Here is a 25,194-nt window from a genome sequence, read left to right on the forward strand (position 1 = left end):
TTGTGAATAAATACCTTCGACTTGTACCAGCATCTGCAGTTATTTCCTTATATTATATATCTTCTGAGTGGTACATTCACCCCAACTACTCCCCCCACTTACACAGAACAACAGATTTATTTTGCCCTGTGCTATTTATAACCATAACCAATTCACACTCTGTTAGGAGCTACTGTTTACAGGTTTTTCACGCTGTTGTGAACATAATCATTAACGTAATATGAGATAATGGTCTGTTATATTAACATAAGCATGAATGAACTTGTACTCCTCACGTTCTGTGCTAAAGATAGCAACAGAGACGTTTGAAAACCACGAATATTATCACGTGTAGGAAGGAACTGCAGATGCTGGTTTGCACCGAAGATAGACACAAAATGCTGGAGTAACTCAGCAGGGAGGGCAGAATCCCTGGAGAAAAGGACGATAGGGGATCTTACAGAGATGTATAAAACTATAAAAGGACTGGACAAGCTCGATGCAGGGAAAATGTTCCCAATGTTGGGGGAGTCCAGAACCAGGGACCACACAGTCTGAGAATAAAGGGGAGGCCATTTAAAACTGAGGTGAGAAGAAACTTTTTCACCCAGAGAGTTGTGAATTTGTGGAATTCTCTGGCACAGAGGGCAGCGGAGGCCAATTCACTGGATGAATTTAAAAGAGAGTTAGATAGAGCTCTAGGGGCCAGCGGAATCAAGGGATATGGGGAGAAGGCAGGCAATGAATGGCTGTGCTGGCTCGAAGGGCAAAATGGCCTCTTCCTGCACCTATTTTCTATGTTTCCATGTAAAAGGAATGGGTGATGTCGGGTGAAGAACGGTCTTGACCCGAAACATCACTCCATTCCTTCTCTCCAGAGATGCTACCTGTCCTGCTGAGACACTCTGGCATTTTGTGTCTCTCTTTAATGTTATCACAAGTACAGTTCAATAGACTGTCACCTCATAGACATGAGGGGAAGGGCACACTTCAGATCAGTGTAGTTCAGTTTATTGTCACGTGTACGTTCAGTGCTATCCAGTCGGCGGAAAGCCCATACCTCATGGAAGCATACAGAATAGAGAACGGCTTGGATAGAGTGGATGGGGAGAGGATGTTGCCACTGGTGGGAGAGTCTCGGACTAGAGGTCACAGCCTCAGAATTAAAGGACGTTCTTTTAGGAAGGAGACGAGGAGAAATTTCTTTAGTCAGAGGGTGGTGAATCTGTGGAATTCTTTGCCACAGAAGGCTGTGGAGGCCAAGACAGTGGACATTTTTAAGGCAGAGATGGGTGGATTCTTGATTAGACCGGGTGTCAGAGGTTATGGGGAGAAGGCAGGAGAATGGGGTTAGGAGGGAGAGATAGATCAGCCATGATTGAATGGCGGAGAAGACTTGATGGGCCGAATGGCCTACTTCTACTCCTATCACTTATGACCTTTTTCGTGATTACAATCAAACCGTGTATAGATACAGGATAAAGGAATAATGTTTTGTCTCCATTCATAGAGGATGTATACAAAGCATGGAAACAGGCCCTTCGGCCCAACTTAGCCTACACCAACGAACATGTCCCATCTACACTAGTCCCGTCTGTCTGAGTTTGGCCCATATCCCTCTAAACCTGTCCCATCCATATACCTGTCTAAATGTTGCGTAAGGATGTGTAACACGGTGGCACAGCGGTAGAGTTACTGCCTCACAGCGCCAGAGACCCGGACTTCATCCTGACTACGGGCGCTGTCTGTATGGAGTTTGTACGTTCTCCCCGTGACCTGCGTGGGTTTCCTCCGAGATCTTCGGTTTCCTCCCACACTCCAAAGACGTGCAGGTTTGTAGGTTAATTGTCTTGGTAAATGTAAAAATTGTCACTCGTGGGTGTAGGACGGGGTTAGTGTGCGGGGATCGCTGGTCGGCGCGGACCCGGTGGGCCGAAAGGGCCTGTTTCCGTGCTGTATCTCTAAACTAAACTAAACTAAATGAAACATTTTGCTCTAAGATGCTTCAGAGAAAGTAATGTCTAACCTCTAATGACCGACCTTTACAGCTAATGCCCTCTAATCCTGGCAGCACCCTAGCAAACCTCTTCTTGCCCTCTCTCCAAAGCCTCCACATCCTGTAACAGGGGAACCAGATCTGCAGACAATCAGAAGGTGGAAGAGATTTAAAAGGGATCTGTGGGCAACCTTTTCACCCAGAGTTTGGTGAGCACGGCCAGAGAGAGTGTTGGAAGCCGGGTCAATGACCGCAGCGAGGAAACAACGAGGCAGGCGCTTGAATCCCATAGACAAAGAGGTCTATGCATCAATCGCTGGAAGATGGAATTAATATGAGCTGGCAGTGAAGAAAGCCAATGGAATGTTGGCCTTCATAACAAGAGGAGTTGAGTATAGGAGCAAAGAGGTCCTTCTACAGTTGTACAGGGCCCTAGTGAGACCGCACCTGGAGTACTGTGTGCAGTTTTGGTCTGAAAATTTGAGGAAGGATATTCTTGCTATTGAGGGCGTGCAGTGTAGGTTTACTAGGTTAATTTCTGGAATGGCGGGACTATCATATGTTGAAAGACTGGAGCGACTAGGCTTGTATACACTGGAATTTAGAAGGACGAGAGGAGATCTTATCGAAACGTATAAGATTATTAAGCGGTTGGACACGTTAGAGGCAGGAAACATGTTCCCAATGTTGGGGGAGTCCAGAACAAGGGGCCACAGTTTAAGAATAAGGGGTAGGCCATTTAGAACTGAGATGAGGAAAATCTTTTTCAGTCAGAGAGTTGTGAATCTGTGGAATTCTCTGCCTCAGAAGGCAGTGGAGGCCAATTCTCTGAATGCATTCAAGAGAGAGCTAGATAGAGCTCTTAAGGATAGCGGAGTCAGGGGGTATGGGGAGAAGGCAGGAACGGGGTACTGATTGAGAATGATCAGCCATGATCACATTGAATGGCGGTGCTGGCTCAAAGGGCCGAATTGCCTCCTCCTGCACCTATTATCTATTGTCTATTGGCTCGTTGGTCTAGGGGTATGATTCTCGCTTAGGGTGCGAGAGGTCCCGGGTTCAAATCCCGGACGAGCCCTCGTTTTACAGGTTGGCGCAGCGGTAGAGTTTCTGCCTCACTGCGCCAGAGACCCGCGTTCAATCCCGACTACGGGTGCTTGTCTATACGGGGTTTGTACATTCTTGTCCCCGTGACCTGCGTGGGTTTTCTCCGGGTGATCAGGTTTGCTCACACATTCCAAACACGTGCGGGTTTCCAGGTTAATTGGCTTCTGTAAATTGCCCCCCCCCCTCGTCCGTAGGTAGTGGATGAGAAAGTGGGATAGCATCGAACTAGTGTGAACGGGTGATGCTTGGTCGGCATGGACTTGGTGGGCTGAAGGGCCTGTTCTCCATGCTGTATCTCTAAATTTAACAAAACTAAAGTGGTCTACTTTCTAATTTTTTTTTGCACTGCAATTGACTGTTATTAAGCCACTTGGAAATAGGTGTTCCAGTGTGTTTACTTATCTTATGTACCTTTGCACTGCAATTGACTGTTATTAAGCCACTTGGAAATAGGTGTTCCAGTGTGTTTACTTATCTTATGTACCAATAGACAATAGGTGCAGGAGTAGGCCATTCGGCCCTTCGAGCCAGCACCGCCATTCACCGTGATCATGGCTGATCATCCACAATCAGCCTTCTTCCCATATCCCTTGACTCCGCTATCATTAAGAGCTCTTTCTAACTCTCTCTTGAAAACATCCAGGGAATTGGCCTCCACTGCCCTCTGAGGCAGAGTGCCACAGCTTCACAACACAGCTTTGAGTGAAAAACAATGGAACAGTGATAATTGTTACTTGCTGCAGTTTACAAGCCTGTAATCACAATTACATACGGAGGGATACACTGCTAGAGTCACTGCCTCACAGCGCCAGAGATCCGGGTTCGATCCTCACTACGCATGCTGTCTGTGCAGAGTTTCCGCGCTGTATCTCTAAATTAAACTAAAGTGCACTAATTGGAAACATAAAAGCATAGAAAACAGGTGCAGGAGGAGGCCATTCGGCCCTTCGAGCCAGCACCGCCATTCATTGTGATCATGGCTGATCGTTCCTAATCAATAACCCGTGCCTGCCTTCTCCCCATATCCCTTGATTCCACTAGACCCTGAAGCTCTATTTAGAGATACAGCTCAGAAACAGGCCCTTCGGCCCACCGGGTCCGCGCCGCCTAGCGATCCCCGCACACTAACATTATCCTACACCTACTAGGGACAATTTTTACATTTGCCCAGCCAATTAACCTACAAACCTGCACGTCTTTGGAGTGTGGGAGGAAACCAAAGATCTCGGAGAAAACCCACGCAGGTCACGGGGAGAACGTACAAACTCCGTACAGACGGCGCCCGTGGTCAGGATCGAACCTGAGTCTCCGGCGCTGCGTTCGCTGTACACATCAGAGGATGAAAGAGATCAAGAAGGGATCTGTGGCGTATATTTATATGGTGAACAGTCTCGGAGAAAGTGGTGGAAGCAGGGTCACTCACTCAGTGGGCCGAAGTGTCTGTTTCAAATGCTGTATCTCTAAACTAAACTAATGAAAAAGATGCCAATTTACCTTCCAATTTATTTTATACACTAGAGGTTAGGAAACATCTAGACAAACACTTTTTGTTTAGTTTAGTTTAGAGATACAGCGCCGAAACAGGCTCTTCGGCCCACCGAGTCCGCACTCTATCCTACACACACCAGGGACAATTTACAATAATACCAAGGCAATTAACCTACAAACCTGTACGTCTTTGGAGTGTGGGAGGAAACTGGAGCACCCGGAGAAAACCCACGAGGTCACGGGGAGAACGTACGAACTCTGTACAGACCGCGCCCGTGATCAGGATCTTACCCGGGTCTCTGGCGCTGTAAGGCAGCAACTCTACCGCTGCGCCACCGTGCCGCCCACTTGAATTCCAGAGACATAGAAGATGTCGCCCAAGCCAGACAACTCTCTGTGTGCTGGTCACAGAAGTGGATCTGCAATCACGCATTACAATCGCTCCACTCTTTTAAATCTCTACTCTAACAGCAACATTTCTAACTTTAACTATGCTATTCACATTATTCCCTTTATCACGTATCTGTTCACTGTGGACGGCTCGTCTGTAGTCATGTGTTGTCTTTCCCCAGGCTGGTTAGCAAGCTTCAAAAACTTTTCATTGTACCTCGGTACACGTGACAATAAACTAAACACAAACTCAAACTATGGGTCAACTGGTGGAAGATAGAATTAATATGGATTGGTGCCCACTGATTGGTTTAGTTTAGAGATACAGCGCGGAAACAGGCCCTTCGGCCCACCGGCACTGACCAGCGATCCCCGCATACTAACACTATCCTACACCCACTAGGGACAATTTTTACATTTACCAAGCCAATCAACCTACAAACCTGTACGTCTTTGGAGTGTGGGAGGAAACTGAAGATCTCGGAGAAAACCCACGCAGGTCATGGGGAGAACGTACAAACTCCGTACAGACAGCGCCCGTAGTCAGGATCGAACCCGGGTCTCTGGCGCTGTGAGGCAGCAACTCTACCGCTGCGCCACCGTGCCGACCTGTTGGTTGGTGCCGGTCGGTATTGACACAATGGGCCGAATGGCCTGTTTTCCCACTGTATGACTGTGATATTGAGACCTCTGAGGCCATGCAGTGGTAGCACGCAGTAACCCTGTGTAAGTGTTGGAAGGAGCACAGCATCGTACAAACCACATCCCATCTGTCCCCCCTACACCCAACTCCTCGCGATTCCCACATTGATCTCATTAGCCGCCTCAAAGCTGACCAAATTGGTGTAGAAGCAAGTTATCCTTGATCCCAAAGGAACTGACTAACCACAACAACAACAAAAATGGAACGAAAATAGACACTAAAAGCTGAAGTAACTCAGCGGGACAGGCAGCATCTCGGGAGAGAAGGAATAGGTGACGTTTCGGGTCGAAACCCTTCTTCAGACTATTGGAACAACTGATTTGGTCAATTAGCCATCCTCTCATCTTGCTCCTTCCATTGGGAAGAACATGTAGGAGCCTAAAAATCATGGCCACCATGTTCAAGAACAGTATTTAGAATTCCATAAATTCTAAATTTACGAATTTTAGAATTCCCTCTCCCTCTCCCCTCGCCTCTCTTCTCCCTCCTTGCCCCCTTGCTCCATCTCAGTCATTTTACCAGACCTACCAGGCCTGAGGTCATTAGTGGCCGGCCCTGGCTGGTCCTAATCTTTTCTCGACTCCAGCTCCTCACCTCCCCCTCCACACCCTATTTTCAGTCTGAAGAAGGGTCTCGACCCGAAACGTCACCCATTCCCTCTCTCCAGAGATGCTGGCTGTCCTGCTGAGTTACTCCAGTTTTTTGAGTCTCTCTTCAGCAACTAAGAACTTCTGTGGACTGTGTCTTTGGTTGCACTATGGATCTTGGTTTTTGTACTACAGATGCACCTCGACTTACGATGGGGTTTACGTTCCGATTAAACCCATCGTAAATCGAAAATATCGGAAGTCGAAAATACATTTAGTACACCTAACTTACCAAACATCACAGCCACCTAACCTACCAAACATCATAGCCAGCTAACCTACCAACATTTATTCACAAAATGCTGGAGTAACTCAGCAGACTCAGTCTGAAAAAGGGTCTCGACCCGAAACATCACCCATTCCTTCTCTCCCGAGATGCTGCCTGACCTGCTGAGTTACTCCAGCATTTTGTGAATAAATACCTTCGATTTGTACCAGCATCTGCAGTTATTTTCTTACACTATTTAACCTACCAACATCATAGCCACCTAACCTACCCAACATCATAGCCTAGCCTAACCTACCGATCATCATAGCCACCTAACCTACCAAACATCATAGCCACCTAACCTACCCAACATCATAGCCTAGCCTAACCTACCGATCATCATAGCCACCTAACCTACCAAATATCATAGCCACCTAACCTACCCAACATCATAGCCACCCAACCTACCAAACATCATAGCCACCCAACCTACCAAACATCATAGCCACCCAACCTACCAAACATCATAGCCACCCAACCTACCAAACATCATAGCCACCTAACCTACCCAACATCATAGCCTAGCCTAGCCTAACTTAAACATGCTCAGAACACTTACATTAGCCTACAGTTGGGCAAAATCATCTAACACAAAGCCTATTTTATATCGCCAGCCCGGGAAAAGATCAAAATTCAAAATTTGAAGTATGATTTCTGCTGAATGTGTATTGCTTTTGCACTATCGTAGTCGAAGCATTGTCCGTCGAGGAGCATCTGTATTATGGTTACTTACTGTCATGGTTATTAATATATTGTATTTTTCATTATCATTCTCTGCCTCAGAGGGCAGTGGAGGCCAATTCTCCGAATACATTCAAGAGAGAGCCAGATAGAGCTCTTAAGGATAGCGGAGTCAGGGGGTATGGGGAGAAAGCGGGAACGGGGTACTGATTGAGAATGATCAGCCATGATCACATTGAATGGCGGTGCTGGCTCGAAGGGCCGAATGGCCTACTCCTGCACCTATTGTCTATTGTCATATATTTAACAGTGTTTAGTTTACTTGAGTTTCGAGATGCAGTGTGGAAACAGGCCCTTCGACCCACCAAGTCCACGCCGACCAGCGATCACCATCAACTGAACCAATGAATCCCACAGATTCACCACCCTCTGACCAAAGAAATTCCTCCTCATCTCTTTTCTAAAGGTACGTCCTTTTATTCTGAGGCTGTGCCCTCTGGTCCTAGACTCTCCCACTAGTGGAAACATCCTCTCAATGTCCACTCTATTCAGGCCTTTCACTATTCGGTAAGTTTCAATGATGTCCCCCACTCATTGTTTCAGTGAATAAATAAATACTGAATGGAACATCCAGGATATCTTCAGTCTAATATGAGATCAATTATACTTTTCAACAGATGTAGTCTGAAGAACGGATGATGTTATGTGCTATTAGCAGAACAAAGACATCCTGATTAAGCGCTGAAAAACACTTTAGTTTAGAGATACAGCGCCGAAACAGGCCCTTCGGCCCACCGAGTCCGCACTGACCAGCGATCCCCGCACGTTAACACTATCTTACACACACACGGGACAATTTACAAATTTACCAAAGCCAATTAACCTACAAACTTGCACGTCTTTGGAGTGTGGGAGGAAACCAAAGATCTCGGAGAAAGCCCACGCAGATCACGGGGAGAACGTACAAACTCTGTACAGACAAGCACCCGTAGTCGGGATCGAACCTGGGTCTCTGGCGCCGTGAGGCGGTAGCTCTTCTGCTGCACCACCGTGCCACCCAGATAATGATGAGTCATATGGAAACAGGCCCTTCGGTCCAACTTATCCCTGTTAACCTAGATGCCCCAGAGCAAGTCCCATGAGCCTGTCTTTGACCCATATCCCACCAAAACATTCCCATCCATCTACCTGCCCAATTGGCTTTTAAATGCTGTTGTAGTATCTGCCGTCTCTGGCAGCTCCTTCCACTTATCCACCATCCTTGAGTGAAATAGCTGCCCCTTATTAAATCTTGCCCCCTCACCTTAAACAAATGTCCTCTTTTCGTTTTCATTCCATTATCCTGGATAAAAGACCCTAACATTCACCCTATCTCTGCCCCCTCATCATCTTAAGGACCTTTACAAGATCAGCCCTCATCCTCCTGTGCTCCAAGGAATACAGTCCTAGCCGACCCAACCTCTCCCTGTAGCTCAGGCCATCGAGTCCTCCGAATCAAACTGAAAACTAAACTAGTGTGAACGGATGATGGTTGGTCGGCATGGACTCGGTGGGCTGAAGGGCCATTTATTGTTCATACATTCTTGTTATAGGAGCAGAATTAGGCTCTTCTGCCCAACAAGTCCTCTCTGCCATTCTGTCATGGCTGACCTATATTTCCAGCTCAACCCCATTCTCCTGCCTTCTCCCCATAACCCCTGACACCCGCACTAATCAAGAATCTGTCAATCACCGCCTTTAAAATACCCAATCACTTGGCCTCCACAGCCGTCTGTGGCAAAGAATTCCACAGATCCACCACGGTCTGACAAAAGAAATTTCTCCTCATCTCCTTCCTAAAAGAATGTCCTTTAATCCAGAGGCTGTGACCTCTAGTCTTAGACTCTCCCACTAGTGGAAACATCCTCTCCACATCCACCCCATCCCGGCCTTTCACTATTTGGGGGTAAGTTTCAATGAAGTCCCCCTCTCATCCGTCTAAACTGTTGGCAGTTTAAAATCTGCTAAAGTTATCAGACTCTTATTGGAAATGCACCTCTTGGCTCTTGAATCTAGAGCAAAATTGTGGCACGGTGGCACAGCGGTAGAGTTGCTGCCTTACAGCCCTAAAGGCCCCTGTTCGATCCTGACTCCGGTTGCTGTCTGTACGGAGTTTGTACGTTCTCCCCGTGACCTGCGTGGGTTTTCTCCGGGTGCTCCGGTTTCCTCCCACACTCCAAAGACGTACAGGTTTGTAGGCTAATTGGCTTGGTCTAATTGTAAATTGTCCCTAGTGTGTGTGGGATATTGTTAGGGTCCGGGGATCGCTGGTCGGCCCGGACTCAGCGGGCCGAAGGGCCTGTTTCCATGTTGTATCTCTAACTAAGCAAAACACAAAGTGCTGGAGGAACTCAACGGGTCAGGCAGCATCTGTGGATGAAACGGACAGGCGACATTCTGAGCTGAGATCCTTCATACGCTATCAAGAGAGAGCTAGATAGAGCTCTTAAGGATAGCGGAGTCAGGAGGTACGGGGAGAAGGCAGGAACGGGGTACTGATTGAGAATGATCAGCCATGATCACATTGAATGGTGGTGCTGGGTCGAAGGGCCGAATGGCCTCCTCCTGCACCTATTGTCTATTGTCTATTGTCAGAAGGCAGTGGAGGCCAATTCTCTGGATGCATTCAAGAGAGAGCTAGATAGAGCTCTTAAGGATAGCGGAGTTATTGGGGTATGGGGAGAAGGCAGGAACGGGGTACTGATTGAGAGTGATCAGCCATGATCACATTGAATGGTAGTGCTGGGTCGAAGAGCCGAATGGCCTCCTCCTGCACCTATTGTCTATTGTCTATCAGTCTGAAGAAAAGTCCCGACCTGAAATGTTGCCTGTCCATTCCCTCCGCAGATACTGCCTGACCTCCTGAGTTCCTCCAGTACTTTGTCTTGTGTTCTTAAGAAGTAACCACCTTCTTTGCTTGGTCTGGCCTTTCTGTGACTACAACAGTTCAGTTTGCAACGATGTACAATAGATGAGCTTATAACTGCTCACTGGGACATGCCATTGACATCGACCTTGTCATATAAAGGTTTGTTGCTTTATTCTGCCTCATCCTTAGACTTTAGAGATACACCGAGGAAAGAGACCCTTCGGCCCACCGACCACATCTCCTATCCCTATACACTAGCACTATCCAACACACACTAGGGACAATTTACAATTATTCCAAGCCGATTACCCTACAAACCTGCATGTCTTTGGAGGAAAACATAGAAACATAGAAAATAGGAGCAGGAGGAAGCCATTCGGCCCCTCGAGCCAGCACCGCCATTCATTGTGATCATGGCTGATCGTCCACAATCAGTAACCCGTGCCTGCCTTCTCCCCATATCCCTTGATTTCACTAGCCCCTAGCTCTCTCTTAAATCTAACTCTCTCTTAAATCCATCCAGTGATTTGGCTTCCACTGCTCTCTGTGGCAGAGAATTCTACAAATTCACAACTCTCTGGATGAAAAAGTTCCTTCTCACCTCAGTTTTAAGCGGAAACCAGAGCACCCGGAAAACACCCACACAGGCCGCAGGGAATACATACAAACTCCGCACAGACAGCACCCGTAGTCGGGATGGAACCCTGGTCTCCGGCGCTGTGAGGCAGCAACTCTACCGCTGCGCCACCGTGCCGCCACATGACGATGGCTCTTCGGCCAATTGAATTACGATGTGTAAACTGTGCCATCAAATCAATGCCAAGTTCACTTTGGTTAAGTAGCTGGGCCATTACGCCTCATATGTTGAAAGACTGGAGCGACTAGGCTTGTATACACTGGAATTTAGAAGGATGAGAGGGGATCTTATCGAAACGTATAAGATTATTAAGGGGTTGGACACGTTAGAGGCAGGAAACATGTTCCCAATGTTGGGGGAGTCCAGAACAAGGGGAAGGCCATTTAGTACTGAGATGAGGAAAAACTTTTTCAGTCAGAGAGTTGTGAATCTGTGGAATTCTCTGCCACAGAAGGCAGTGGAGGTCAATTCACTGGATGTTTTCAAGAGAAGAGTTAGATTTTACTCTTAAGGGCTAACAGAATCAAAGGATATGGGGAGAAAGCAGGAACGGGGTACTGATTGTGGATGATCAGCCATGATCATATTGAATGGCGGTGCTGGCTCGAGGGGCCGAATGTCCTACTCCTGCACCTATTTTCTATGTTTCTCTGTTCTCTGTTTCTATACTGTCTTTTTTAAACGTGAACCAGCATCTCAAGTTCCTTGTGTCTTTTGTTCAACACTGCTGGTGATGTTACCAGACTGATAACACCATCCTCTATTTACATGGTAACTGTAACAAACTGAAATCTCTCCCTTCAAAGGAACGTTGTCTAACAAACCTTGGCAGTGAGCCACGTGGGTAGTTAACTGGGCAAATGATCAAAACCTCAGTCAAAGAGATGTTTTAATGAAGAAAACCATGCACTTAAAGGCTACATTAACCTCAAAACATTTGAGTGATTGAGTTGATTTGAGAGATACAGGCAGGGTTGCCAACTTCCTCACTCCCAAATAAGGGACAAGGGGTGACGTCACCGCCCCGCGCCCCACGTGACCTCACCCAGCCAGCGGCCATGTGCTCCCGCTCCACCAATGGCGGCCGCCCGGGCCGGGAGGCGGGTTGCCACGCAACCTCCGCCAGGCAGCGCCCGGGCCTCCGGGCCTACACTGTCCGGGACTACACCGGCCCCCGGGCTACAGTACCCGTGCCTACAGTGTCCAGTCCTATAGTGTCTGGGCCTACAGTGTCCGGGCCTACAGTGTCCGGGCCTACAGTGTCCGGGCCTACAGCACCATCCGGGCCTAATACGGGACAAGGGCGGTCCCATACGGGACAAACCAATTTAGACCAAAATACGGGATGTCCCGGCTAATACAGATGCAGCACTGAGACTGGAAAGGGTTTTCTCTCACCTCAGTTGTAAATGGCCTCCCCTTTATTCTTCAGACTGTGGCCCCTGGTCGTAAGGAATAGGAGTAGAATTAGGCCATTCAGCCCATCAAGTCCACTCCGCCATTCAATCATGGCTGATCTATCGCTCCCTCCTAACAAGTTCTATGCGTTGGAACCCACCTCCCGGCCCGGGCGGCCGCCATTGGTGGAGCGGGAGCACGTGGCCGCTGGCCGGGTGAGGTCACATGGGGCGCGGGGCGGTGACGTCACCTTGTCCTGTATTTGGAAGTGAGGAGGTTGGCAACCCTATGTATAACTGCAACATGAACTCCGGTGCACAAGTTCATGAGAGGAATAGATTGGGTAAACGCACAGAGTCTCCTGCCCAGAGTAGGGGAATCGAGAACCAAAGGACATAGGTTTAAGGTGAGGGGGGGGAAAGATTTTATAGGAACCTGAGGGGTGACATTTTCACACAAAGGGTGGTGGGTGTATGAACAAGCTAAAAAGTGGAGGTGGTTGATGTGGGGACTATCGCAATATTTCTGAAACATTTAGACAAGTACATGGATAAGACAAGTTTAGAGGGATATGGGCAGGGTTGCCAACAGTCCCGTATTAGCCGGGACATCCCGTATATTGGGCTAAATTGGTTTGTCCCGTATGGGACCGCCCTTGATCTGCATTAGGCCCGGGGGGCGCTTTAGGCCTGGACACTGTAGACCTGGACACTGTAGGCCCGGAGGCCTAGGCACCGCCTAACGGAGGTTGCTTAGCAACCCACCTCCCGGCCCAGAAGGCCGCCATTGGTGGAACGGGAGCACGTGGCCGCTGGCTGGGTGAGGTCACGTGGGGCGCAGGGCCTTTTGTCCCCTATTTGGGAGTGAGAAAGTTGGCAACCCTAGATATAGGCCAAACGCAGGCAGGCGGAACTAGTATAGGGGAGAGTTGTTGGGGACATTTTGAACTTCCTCAGCCTTTGATGGAAGTAGTGGAAGTAGTGGTCCCTGGTCATAAGGATGCTGTCGAGCGTTGGTCATAAGGAATAGGAGTAGAATTAGGCCATTCAGTCCATCAAGTCCATTCTGCCATTCAACCATGGCTGATCTATCGCTCCCTCCTAACAAGTTCTATGCGATGCAACCCGCCTCCCGGGCCGGGCGGCCGCCATTGGTGGTATGCTGTTGAGGCATTGGTGTGGATCTCTGGTGAAAAGGAATAGGTGGCGTTTTGGGTCGCGACCCTTCATCAGGTAGGACGTTGGCCAGTGTGGGAAAGTTGGGTCGAAAGGCCTGTTTGCACATTGTCAGTCTCTATGACTCTAAGTACAGTACTTTTACACTGAGAGTGTTGTGTGCGTGGAAATGACAGGAGGAAGTGGAGACAAACACAATAGCGATGTTTAGGAAGCATTTTACAAAATAGGCAGGGAAAGGTGGGATATGGAACACACGCAGGCAGATGTGCAGTTTACATCGACATATCTACTTCCTTAAAAGACTTAGGAAGTTCGGCATGACCCCAACAACTAGGGGTGCCAACTTCCTCGCTCCCAAATAAGGGACAAAGGGAGACGTCACCGCCCCGCGCCCCACGTGACCTCACCCAGCCAATGGAGGCCGCCCAGGCCGGGAGGTGGGTTGCTACGCAACCTCCGTTAGGTGGCGCCCGGGCCTACACTGTCCGGGACTACAGCGGCCCCCAGGCTACAGTGTCCAGGCGTACAGTGTCCGGGTCTACATTGCCGCCCGGGCCTAATACGTGACAAGGGCGGTCCCGTACGGGACAAACCAATTTAGCCCAAATACGGGATGTCCCAGCTAATACGGGACAGTTGGAAACCCTGCCAACAACTCTCAAAAATTTCTACAGATGCGCCTTAGAAAGCATTTGATCGGGAAGCATCACAGCACGGTTTGGGAAAAGCTCCATCTATGGCCGCAAGACATTTGTAGAGAATTGTGGACGCAGCCCAGACTATCACACAAACCAACCTCCCTGCCATTGACAGCTCACGCTGCCTCGGCATGGCCAGCAGCACAATCAAGGACCAGTCTCACCCTGGTCACTCCCTCTTCTCCCCTCTCCCATCGGGCAAATGGTACAGAAGTGTGAAAACACACACCTCCAGATTCAGGGGCAGTTTCTTCCCAGCTGTTTATCAGGTAATTAAACCATCCTACCACAACTAGAGAGCAGCCCTGCACTACTATCTACCTCTTTGGAGAGTCTCGGACTATCTTTGATCAGACTTTACTGGCTTTATCTAAACATTATTCATGATATTCCCTTGATCATGGATCTGTACACTGTGGACAGCTCAATAGGTCTTTCCGCTGACTGGTTAGCTAGGGTTGCCAACTTCCTCACTCCCAAATAAGGGACAAGGTGATGTCACCCCCCGCCACCCTACGTGACCTCACCCAGCCAGCGGCCACGTGCTCCCGCTCCACCAATGGCGGCTGCCCGGGCTGGGAGGCTACGCAACCTTCTGATTCCGGGTGCAGGGGGTTTGGAACCAAAAGCAAATGCCCAGCGATTTTCTAAAACAAATCATAGGGAGGCCAGTGGTGGTGAAGCGTATGGGCCCACAGCGTCTGGGCCTACAGGCCCCCCCCCCCCCCCCCCCCATCCCGGACAAGGGCGGTCCCGTACAGATCAAAACAATTTAGCCCAAAATACGGGATGTCTCGGCTAATACGGGACAGTTGGCAACCCTATGGTTAGCACGTACAACGAGATCTGGGTGTCCTAGTGCATCAGTCACTGAAAGGAAGCATGCAGGTATAGCAGGCAGTGAAGAAAGCCAATGGAATGTTGGCCTTCATAACAAGAAGAGTTGAGTATAGGAGCAAAGAGGTCCTTCTGCAGTTGTACAGGGCCCTAGTGAGACCGCACCTGGAGTACTGTGCGCAGTTTTGGTCTCCAAATTTGAGGAAGGATATTCTTGCTATTGAGGGCGTGCAGCGTAGGTTTACTAGGTTAATTCCCGGAATGGCGGGACTGTCATATGTTGAAAGACTGGAGCGACTAGGCTTGTATACACTGGAATTTAGAAGGATGAGAGGGGATCTTATTGAAACATATAAGATTATTAAGGAGTTGGACACGTTAGAGACAGGAAACATGTTCCCAATGTTGGGGGAGTCCAGAACCAGGGGCCACAGTTTAAGAATAAGGGGTAGGCCATTTAGAACGGAGATGAGGAAAAACTTTTTCAGTCAGAGAGTTGTGAATCTGTGGAATTCACTGCCTTAGAAGGCAGTGGAGGCCAATTCTCTGAATGCATTCAAGAGAGAGCTAGATAGAGCTCTTAAGGATAACGGAGTCAGGGGGTATGGGGAGAAGGCAGGAACAGGATACCGATTGAGAATGATCAGCCATGATCACATTGAATGGCGGTGCTGGCTCGAAGGGCCGAATGGCCTCCTCCTGCACCTATTGTCTATTGTCTATTGTCTATTGTCACACAACAAAAGCTTTTTACTCCACCTCGGTGCACGTGACAATAAACTAAACTGACAAACTAGTTGGCACAAACATTATGGGCCGAAGTACCTGTCTTTATGCTGTTCCATGTTCCATAAAGCTTTAATATGAATTCCTTTCATGGCCTGTGCTGGTATAATGTTCATAAGACTACTGGGCGCCGTCTGTACGGAGTTTGCACGTTCTCCCCGTGACCTGCGTGGGTTTTCCCCGAGATCTTCGGTTTCCTCCCACACTCCAAAGACGTACAGGTATGTAGGTTAATTGGCTGGGCAAATGTAAAAAAAATTGTCCCTGGTGTGTTTAGGATAGTGTTAATGTGCGGGGATCGCTGGGCGGCACGGACCCGGTGGGCCGAAGGGCCTGTTTCCGCGCTGTATCTTTAAATCTAAATAAGTGATAGTAGAATTAGGCCATTCGGTCCATCAAGTCTACTCCACCATTCAATCATGGCTAATCTATCTCTCCCTCCTAATCCCATTCTCCTGCCTTCACCCCGTAACCTCTGAAACCTATACTAATCAAGAATATATCTATCTATCTCTGCCTTAAAAATATCCAACTGACTTGTTGGATGAAGCTGAAGGGATGTTTCCATTATGTTAACAAGACAATCATCTCTTTTGTCTGCACTATTCATTCTTATTCAATACAAGTCCCTTCTGCAATGACATGCCAATCATTTGATGGGAGCACATTGAAAATTTCCAATAAACAAACCTTTGCCTTTTCTGAAGAGACAGAAAAATACTTTACACATCGTTAAATAAGGTGATGGGTTAGCAGATGGATGTGGCCATTAAAATATCTCCAAAGAATTGCAAAACATTAAAACCAGTGACAAACAAGGAACTGCAGATGCTGGTTTACAACAAAAAAAAGACAACTCAGCAGTCGGGCAAGTATCTTTAGTTTAGTTTAGTTTAGAGATACAGTGCAGAAACAGGCCCATTGACTCACTGAGTCTGTGCCAACCAGCGATCCCTACACACTGTGAACTGTTTATGTATGTGCTGTTTATGTATGTCCAGAACCAGGGGCCACAGTTTAAGAATAAGGGGTAGGCCATTTAGAACAGAGATGAGGAAAAACTTTTTTAGTCAGAGAGTTGTGAATCTGTGGAATTCTCTGCCTCAGAGGGCAGTGGAGGCCAATTCTCTGAATACATTCAAGAGAGAGCTAGATAGAGCTCTTAAGGATAGCGGAGTCAGGGGGTATGGGGAGAAGGCAGGAACGGGGTACTGATTGAGAATGATCAGCCATGATCACACTGAATGGCGGTGCTGGCTCGAAGGGCCGAATGGCCTACTCCTGCACCTATTGTCTATTGTCTATTGTCTATTGTTATGTTTGTGTGCCATTGTATGTTCGTTCTTAGTACCTGAACTGATGTACAGCACTTTGGTCAACGTGGGTTGTTTTTAAATGTGCTACACGAATAAAATTGACTTGACTTGACTTGACTAACACTATCCTACACACATACTAGAGACGATTTTACAATTATACCAAGCCAATTAACTTTAAAAAACCTGTACGTCTTTGGAGTGTGGGAGGAAACCGGAGATCCCGGAGAAAACCCACGCAGTCACGGGGAGAACGTACAAACTACGTACAGACAGCACCCGTAGTCAGGATCGAACCCGGGTCTCCGGCGCTGTGAGACAGCAACTCTACCGCTGTGCCACCGTGTTGCCCCGTCCTGCCATCTCTGGAGAACTATAAAAACTATTTAACTTCACTTATTTTGCACCAGTTTAAATCCTGGCAGGTAAGGTGAGGGCAGTTGGTAGAGTTGCTGCCTCACAGAACAAGAGAACTGGGTTCAATCCTGACCTTGGGGCGCTGCTGTAAATATGGTGTGCACGTTTAATTTACCCATGCCCACATAGAGAGTCATAGAGTCACACAGCGTGGAAACAGGCCCTTCGGCCCAACCTGCCCTCACCGACCAAGGTGCCCCATCTACACTACTACACTACACTACACTACTACAGTCCCACTTGCCTGCATTTGGTCCATATCCCTCTAACCCTACCCTATCCATGTACCTGTCTAAATGTTTTTGAACAGTTGTGATTCTACCTGATTTTATACACCCCTGTAAGTTCACCCCTTGGCCTCCTGTGCTCCAAGGAGTAAAGCCCTAGCCTGCCTAACTGTTCAGTTTAGAGATACAGCGCGGAAACAGGTCCTTCGGCCCACCGGGTCCGCGCCGACCAGCGATCCCCGCACATTAACACGATCCTACACCCACTAGGGACAATTTTTACATTTACCAAGCCAATTAATCTACAAACCTGCACGTCTTTGGAGTGTGGGAGGAAACCGAAGATCTCGGAGAAAACCCACGCGGGTCACGGGGAGAATGTACAAACTCCGTACAGACAGCACCCGTAGTCGGGATCGAACCCGGGTCTCCAGCGCTGCATTCGCTGTAAGGTGGCAACTCTATCGCTGCGCCACCGTGACCATCCATGTTAAGTACTGTGTCATGGTATTTTATTTGTCAGATGTTTCAAAGTAGAGTGAAATTCTTTTTTGCATACAGTTGACCACTAGCATCACTATACATAAGCACTTAGATACATATTAGATAAGCATCTCAGATACAGTGCAAGTGTTTAGCAGTAGTACACTGAGGCAGTGCAGAGAGTCGCCAGTTTGGCGCCATTTTCAAGTCCCATGTGTTATAGGTAGGGTTGCCAACTGTCCCGTATTAGCCAGGACATCCCATATTTTGGGCTAAATTGGTTTGTCCCGTATGGGACCGCCCTTGTCCCGACTAGGCTTGTATACACTGGAATTTAGAAGGATGAGATGAGATCTTATCGAAACGTATAAGATTATTAAGGGGTTGGACACGTTAGAGGCAGGAAACATGTTCCCAACGTTGGGGGGAGTCCAGAACAAGGGGCCACAGTTTAAGAATATGGGGTAGGCCATTTAGAACTGAGATGAGGAAAAACTTTTTCGGTCAGAGAGTTGTGAATCTGTGGAATTCTCTGCCTCAGAAGGCAGTGGAGGCCAATTCTCTGAATGCATTCAAGAGAGAGCTAGATAGAGCTCTTAAGGATAGCGGAGTCAGGGGGTATGGGGAGAAGGCAGGAACGGGGTACTGATTGAGAATGATCAGCCATGATCACATTGAATGGCGGTGCTGGCTCGAAGGGCCGAATGGCCTCCTCCTGCACCTATTGTCTATTGTATTAGGCCTGCGGGCCGCTGTCGGCCGGGACTGTGTAGGCTAACGGAGTGTGTTCGGGGAGCGGGGCAGAGAGTGTTCGCCTAACGGGGATTGCGTTGCAACCCGCCTCCCGACCCGGGCGGCCGCCATTGGTGGAGCGGGAGCACGTGGCCGCTGGCTGGGTGAGGTCACGTGGGGCGCGGGGCTGTGACATCACCCTTTGTCCCTTATTTGGGAGTGAGGAAGTTGGCAACCCTTCTAATACGCGACAAGGGACAAACTAATCTAGCCCAAAATACGGGATGTCCTGGCTAATACGGGACAGTTGGCAACCCTCCTGAGGGGTGATCTTATAGAGGTGAGTAAAAGCCTGTGGATTCCTGGCAACATCTAGGTAAAGATATAGAGACAAAAAGCTGGGGTAGCTCAGGGGGACAGGCGGCATCTCTGGAGAGAGAAGGAATGGGTGACGTTTCGGGTCGAGACCCTTCTTCATCTTGGTAATTCTCTGCACTTCTTCCAGCTTAATGACATGTGATGTGCCAAAAACCCCCTGACCTTCACAGCGTTTCTAACACCTGTTTTTATTTCAGATTTTGAACACCTAAATTTTTATTTTTTTTAATGTTTAATTCTTTAGGGTCGCAAAATTGGGAATGTGGGAAACTGAGACCTATGTTAATTCATAGTTTGGGATGGAGCCAATTCTATGTCTCCCGGAGTACTAGGGCTGCCAACTGTCCCGTGTTAGCCGGGACATCCCGTATTTTGGGCTAAATTGGTTTGTACCGTACGGGACCGCCATAGACAATAGGTGCAGGAAGAGGCCATTCGGCCCTTCGAGCCAGCACCGCCATTCAATGTGATCATGGCTGATCATTCTCAATCAGTACCCCGTTCCTGCCTTCTCCCCATACCCCCTGGCTCCGCGATCATTACGAGCTCTATCTAGCTCTCTCTTGAAAGCATCCAGAGAATTGGCCTCCACTGCCTTCTGAGGCAGAGAATTCCACAGATTCACAACTCTCTGACTGAAAAAGATTTTCCTCATCTCAGTTCTAAATGGCCTACCCCTTATTCTTAAACTGTGGCCCCTTGTTCTGGACTCCCCCGACATTGGGAACATGTTTCCTGCCTCTAGCGTGTCCAACCCCTTAATAATCTTATACGTTTCAATAAGATCCCCTCTCATCCTTCTAAATTCCAGTGTATACAAGCCTAGTCACTCCAGTCTTTCAACATATGACAGTCCCGCCATTCCGGGAATTAACCTAGTAAACCTACGCTGCACGCCCTCAATAGCAAGAATATCCTTCCTCAAATTTGGAGACCGAAACTGCACACAGTATTCCAGGTGCAGTCTCATTAGGGCCCTGTACAACTGCAGAAGGACCTCTTTGCTCCTATACTCAACTCCCCTTGTTATACGCCATTGTCCCATATTAAGCCCAGGGGGTGCTATAGGTCTGGCGGGTGCTGTAGGTCCGGACAGTGTAGGTCCAGACGCTGTAGGTCCGGACAGTGTAGGTCCGGACACTCTAGGTCCGGACAGTATAGGTCCGGAGGCCCGGGCGCCGCCTGCCGGAGGTTGCATAGCAACCCGCCTCCCGGCCCGTGCGCCCGCCATTGGTCTGCTCCTTCTGCTTTCGTGTCCATCGTCCATGTTTCAAATGTTACAGTGGTGCGGGAGCACGTGGCCGCTGGCTGGGTGGAGGTCACGTGGGGCGTGGGCGGTGTCGTCACCTTGTACCTTATTTGGAGTGAGATAGTTGGCAACCCTTGGTAGAATCCTATCCGATGTATTCAAGAGAGTTAAGATTGAGCTCTAAAGGAATCAAGGGATGTGGGGAGAAAGCAGGAACAGGGCACTGATTTTGGATGATCAGCCATGATCATATTTTATAAGAAAATAACTGTAGATGCTAGTACAAATCGAAGGTATTTATTCACAAAATGCTGGAGTAACAGCAGGTCAGGCAGCAATCTCGGGAGAGAAGGAATGGGTGACGTTTCGGGTCGAGACTGAGTCTGAAGAAGGGTCTCGACCGAAAAGTTGCCCATTCCTTCTCTCCTGAGATGCTGCCTGACCTGCTGAGTTACTCCAGCCATGATCATATTGAATGGCGGTGCTGGCTCGAAGGGCCGAATGGCTTACTCCTGCACCTATTTTCTATGTTACTCTAGCCGCTCACTGCACGACCTTCGGCCCACATCATTGCTCCTGGCCCCTCTCCCTCTGTCCCTCCAGAAACGTAGTCAGAACCTTTTCTTGATCTCCACGAGTTTTTCGGGGATAACTCTAGTCTCTGCAACGCTCTCGAAATTCATTACATTGCAAGGAGGCAAAGCTTCAAGATGCGGTAGGTTTAAATGGTCGGTTTGTTTTTGGAGATACCGCAAGGAAGCAGACCCTTCGGCCCATCGAGTCCACGCCGAGCAAAGGAATCGATCACCCATTCGCGCTAGTTCTATGTTATCCCACTTTCTCACCCATTTACAGAGGGGCAATTCATCTACAAACCCGCACGTCTCTTTTGGGGATGTGGGAGGAAACCGGGGGCACCGGAGGGAAACCCACACGGAGAACTTTGGGCAAACTCTCCACACAGACAGATAGCACCCGAAGTCAGGATCGAACCTGGCGCTGGAGGCAGAAACTCCAACCCCTTTAATTTTGGGACCCAATCGGTTTACGATCGTGAAGGGTTGGCTCCAATTTTTTACCAGCAAATAATCTCGCCGTCCCGACCACACCATATATAACCTTCAGTGTTAAAGAGTTACTCCAGAACTTTGTGTTTTGTTTAAGATTGCAGCACCTGCAGTTCCTTCCCGCACACAAATGGCAAAGTACAGAAGATTTCGTGAACAATTGGTCCCACTAAACGCAGCAACGTAAAGGTCTCGACTCGCGTTAGACTTCAGGGAATGTGGAACATATTTCGATGGTCTCTCTCTCTCTCTCTCTCTCTCTCTGTTTCCAACTTCAGTAATCCCCAAAACGCGGTCTAAATCTAAGACCCAAAGTGCTGGAGTAACTCAGTGGGTCCGGCAGCAACTCTGGAGAACATGGGGCCACAGGCGACGACGTTTCTGGGTCGGGACTGATTGCGGTGGTTTGGAGAAAGATATCCACGTTCTCAATAGACAATAGGTGCAGGAGGAGGCCATTCGGCCCTTCGAGCCAGCACCCGCGATTCAATGTGATCATTGCTGATCATTATCAATCAGTACCCCGTTCCTGCCTTCTCCCCATACCCCCCGACTCCGCGATCCTTAAGAGCTCTATCTAGCTCTCTCTTGAATGCATTCAGAGAATTGGCCTCCACTGCCTTCTGAGGCAGAGAATTCCACAGATTCACAACTCTCTGACTGAAAAAGTTTTTCCTCATCTCTGTTCTAAATGTCCTACCCCTTATTCTTAAACTGTAGCCCCTTGTTCTGGACTCCCCCAACATTGGGAACATGTTTCCTGCCTCTAACGTGTCCAACCCCTTAATAATCTTATACGTTTCGATAAGATCCCCTCTCATCCTTCTCCACAGAGATCCTGCCTGACCCACTGAGTTACTCCAGCAGTTTGGGTCTTTTTTGTTTGGTGTGTGTAAACCAAAATCTGCAGTTCCTCACAAGCTAACGATGGCCCGTTTCCTTTATCATCGTTATTTTTTTTTGCACATCTTTCATTCATTTAATAGAATCACATAAATTGGGTGCAGGAGGAGGCCATTCGGCCCTTCAAGCCAACACCGCCATTCATTATGATCATGGCTGATCATCCAAAATCAGTACCCCCGTTCCTGCTTTCTCCCCATATCCCTTGATTCCGCTAACCCAAAGAGCTAAATCTAACTCTCTCTTGAATTTGTTCATCGTCTATATCTCTCGATTCCCTTTCCCCCCGACTCAGTCTGAAGAAGGGTCTCAACCTGAAACGTCACCCATTCCTTCTCTCCAGAGATGCTGCCTGACCCGCTGAGTTACTCCAGCATTTTCGTGTCTATCTTCAGTGTAAACAAGCACCTGGCGTTCCTTCCTCTACATTTGGTCTGCAGTTCCTTGCGTCTACAGTCATTCGTTTACACTCCACTAATTTATGGGGGTTTTTACTAGGTTAATTCCCGGAATGGCGGGACTGTCATATGTTGAAAGACTGGAGCGACTATGCTTGTATACACTGGAATTTAGAAGGATGAGAGGAGATCTTATCGAAACGTATAAGATTATTAAGGGTTGGACACGTTAGAGGCAGGAAACATGTTCGCAATGTTGGGGGAGTCCAGAAAGACAGGGGCCACAGTTTAAGAATAAGGGGTAGGTCATTTAGAACTGAGATGAGGAAAAACTTTTTCAGTCAGAGAGTTGTGAATCTGTGGAATTCTCTGCCTCAGAAGGCAGTGGAGGCCAATTCTCTGAATGCATTCAAGAGAGAGTTAAATAAAGCTCTTAAGGATCGCGGAGTCAGGGGGTATGGGGAGAAGGCAGGAACGGGGTACTGATTGAGAATGATCAGCCATGATCACATTGAATGGCGGTGCTGGCTCGAAGGGCCGAATGGCCTCCTCCTGCAACTATTGTCTAAACTGAATTGAGACATTATCGAAGATAAGACTCAAAATGCTGGAGTAACTCAGCGGGACGGGCAGCATCTGCGGAGAGAAGGAATGGGTGACGTTTCGTATCGAGACCCTTCTTCAGACTGAGAGTCAGGGGAGAGGGGAGACACAGAGATAAGGAAGGGTAAGGTGTGAAAACCGAGACATCAAAAGAGACGCGCCTCAAGGAAAATGCGGAATAGATCGTTGATTGGTGACAACAAAGCAAACGGAGATAAAACGAAACGTCGCCCATTCCTTCTCTCCCGAGATGCTGCCTGACCTGCTGAGTTACTCCAGCATTTTGTGAATAAATACCTTCGAGATAAAATGTAAGACAGACACAAAATGCTGGAGTAACTCAGCGGGTCAGGCAGCGTCTCTGGAGAGAAGGAATGGGTGACGTTTCGGGTCGAGACCCTTCTTCAGACATTCAATGTGATCATGGCTGATCATTCTCAATCAGTACCCCGTTCCTGCCCTCTCCCCATACCCCCTGACTCCGCTATCCTTCAGAGCTCTATCTAGGCTCTCTCTTGAATGCATCAGAGAATTGGCCTCCACTGCCTTCTGAGGCAGAGAATTCCACAGATTTACAACTCTCTGACTGAAGAAGTTTTTCCTCATCTCCGTTCTAAATGGCCTACCCCTTATTCTTAAACTGTGGCCCCCTGGTTCTGGTTCTCGTAGATAATATTCAATAAACATAAATCAATAAAGGAACAACAGTGCCAGCGTGAAGAAAATTTCCCCGGAGATCTTAAAGTAACGGCACCGGTCTGATTGTAACCCAGTTACACTGAAACGCACTCACTCACGATGAAAAAATCTACAAACTGGGGCTGTGAAGAACTTGTTAAAAAGATAGATGTAGTGGGTGGGGGGGGGGGGGAGATAGAGAGGGGTGGGAGAGGGACAGAGAGAGAGAGAGAGAGAGAGAGAGAGAGAGAGAGAGAGAGAGAGAGAGAGAGAGAGAGAGAGAGAGAGAGAGAGAGAGAGAGAGAGAGAGAGAGAGAGAGAAGTAAAAGAAAGTGATAAATATCGAAACAACTACAATAAAAGATTTGATCAACCGGAGAGAGATAGTGTGAGACAGAGGGGGGAGAGAGAGGGGGGGGGGGAGAGAGAGAGAGGAGGGAGAGAGAGAGGGGGGAGAGGGAGAGAGAGGGGGGAGAGAGATAGAGAGAGGTGAGAGGGAGAGAGAGAGGGGGGGAGAAAGGTAAAAGAAAGCGATAAATGATCGATACAACTACAGTAAACGATTTGAACACTCGGGGAGTGAAATAAAATGTTGCCAATTCTTTCCAACTTTACCCCCCGCCTGTCCTTACCTTTTATTCCAACGACCCGCGTCTCTCCAAAGTGTAGATTCAGTGGCTCAAATACTCCAATTGAGGATTTTGATGACAGAAATCCACCGTCGCGCTGTGGCTGAATCTGAATACCATCCCAACAAGATTCTCCCTCCTCTCTCTCTCTCTCTCGCCCTCTCTCTCCCTCCCTCTCTCTCTGTCTCCCTCCCTCTCTCCCTCCCTCTCTCACTCTCCCTCTCTCCCCCCTCTCTCTCCCTCTTTCCCTCTCACTCCCTCCCTCTCTCTCCCCTCCCCCTCTCTCTCTCTCCCTCCCTCTCTCCCTCTCCCTCCCTCTTTCACTCTCCCTCCCTCTCTCTCACTCTCTCCCCTCTCTCTCTCTCCCCTCCCTCTCCCTTCCCTCTCTCACTCTCCCTCCCTCTCTCACTCTC

The 25,194-nt window shown here is 48.5% G+C and overlaps 1 protein-coding gene and 1 non-coding gene across 2 annotated transcripts in view; one reads left to right on the forward strand and one right to left on the reverse strand.

The window, feature by feature from the left end:
* wnt11 (wingless-type MMTV integration site family, member 11) overlaps positions 1-24,914 on the reverse strand; it is a 50,401-nt gene extending 25,487 nt beyond the window's left edge. Inside the window, exon 1 of the mRNA XM_078402948.1 lies at positions 24,785-24,914. The gene's annotated coding sequence lies outside the window, so the exon portion shown is untranslated. The remainder of the gene's footprint in view (positions 1-24,784) is intronic.
* Positions 2,982-3,053, forward strand: trnap-agg (transfer RNA proline (anticodon AGG)). The gene has a single exon. It is a non-coding gene; the product is annotated as a tRNA-Pro (tRNA).
* Positions 24,915-25,194: the final 280 nt, after the last annotated feature.

This window comes from Rhinoraja longicauda, chromosome 7, assembly GCF_053455715.1.
Source record: "Rhinoraja longicauda isolate Sanriku21f chromosome 7, sRhiLon1.1, whole genome shotgun sequence".
NCBI lineage: Eukaryota > Metazoa > Chordata > Chondrichthyes > Rajiformes > Arhynchobatidae > Rhinoraja > Rhinoraja longicauda.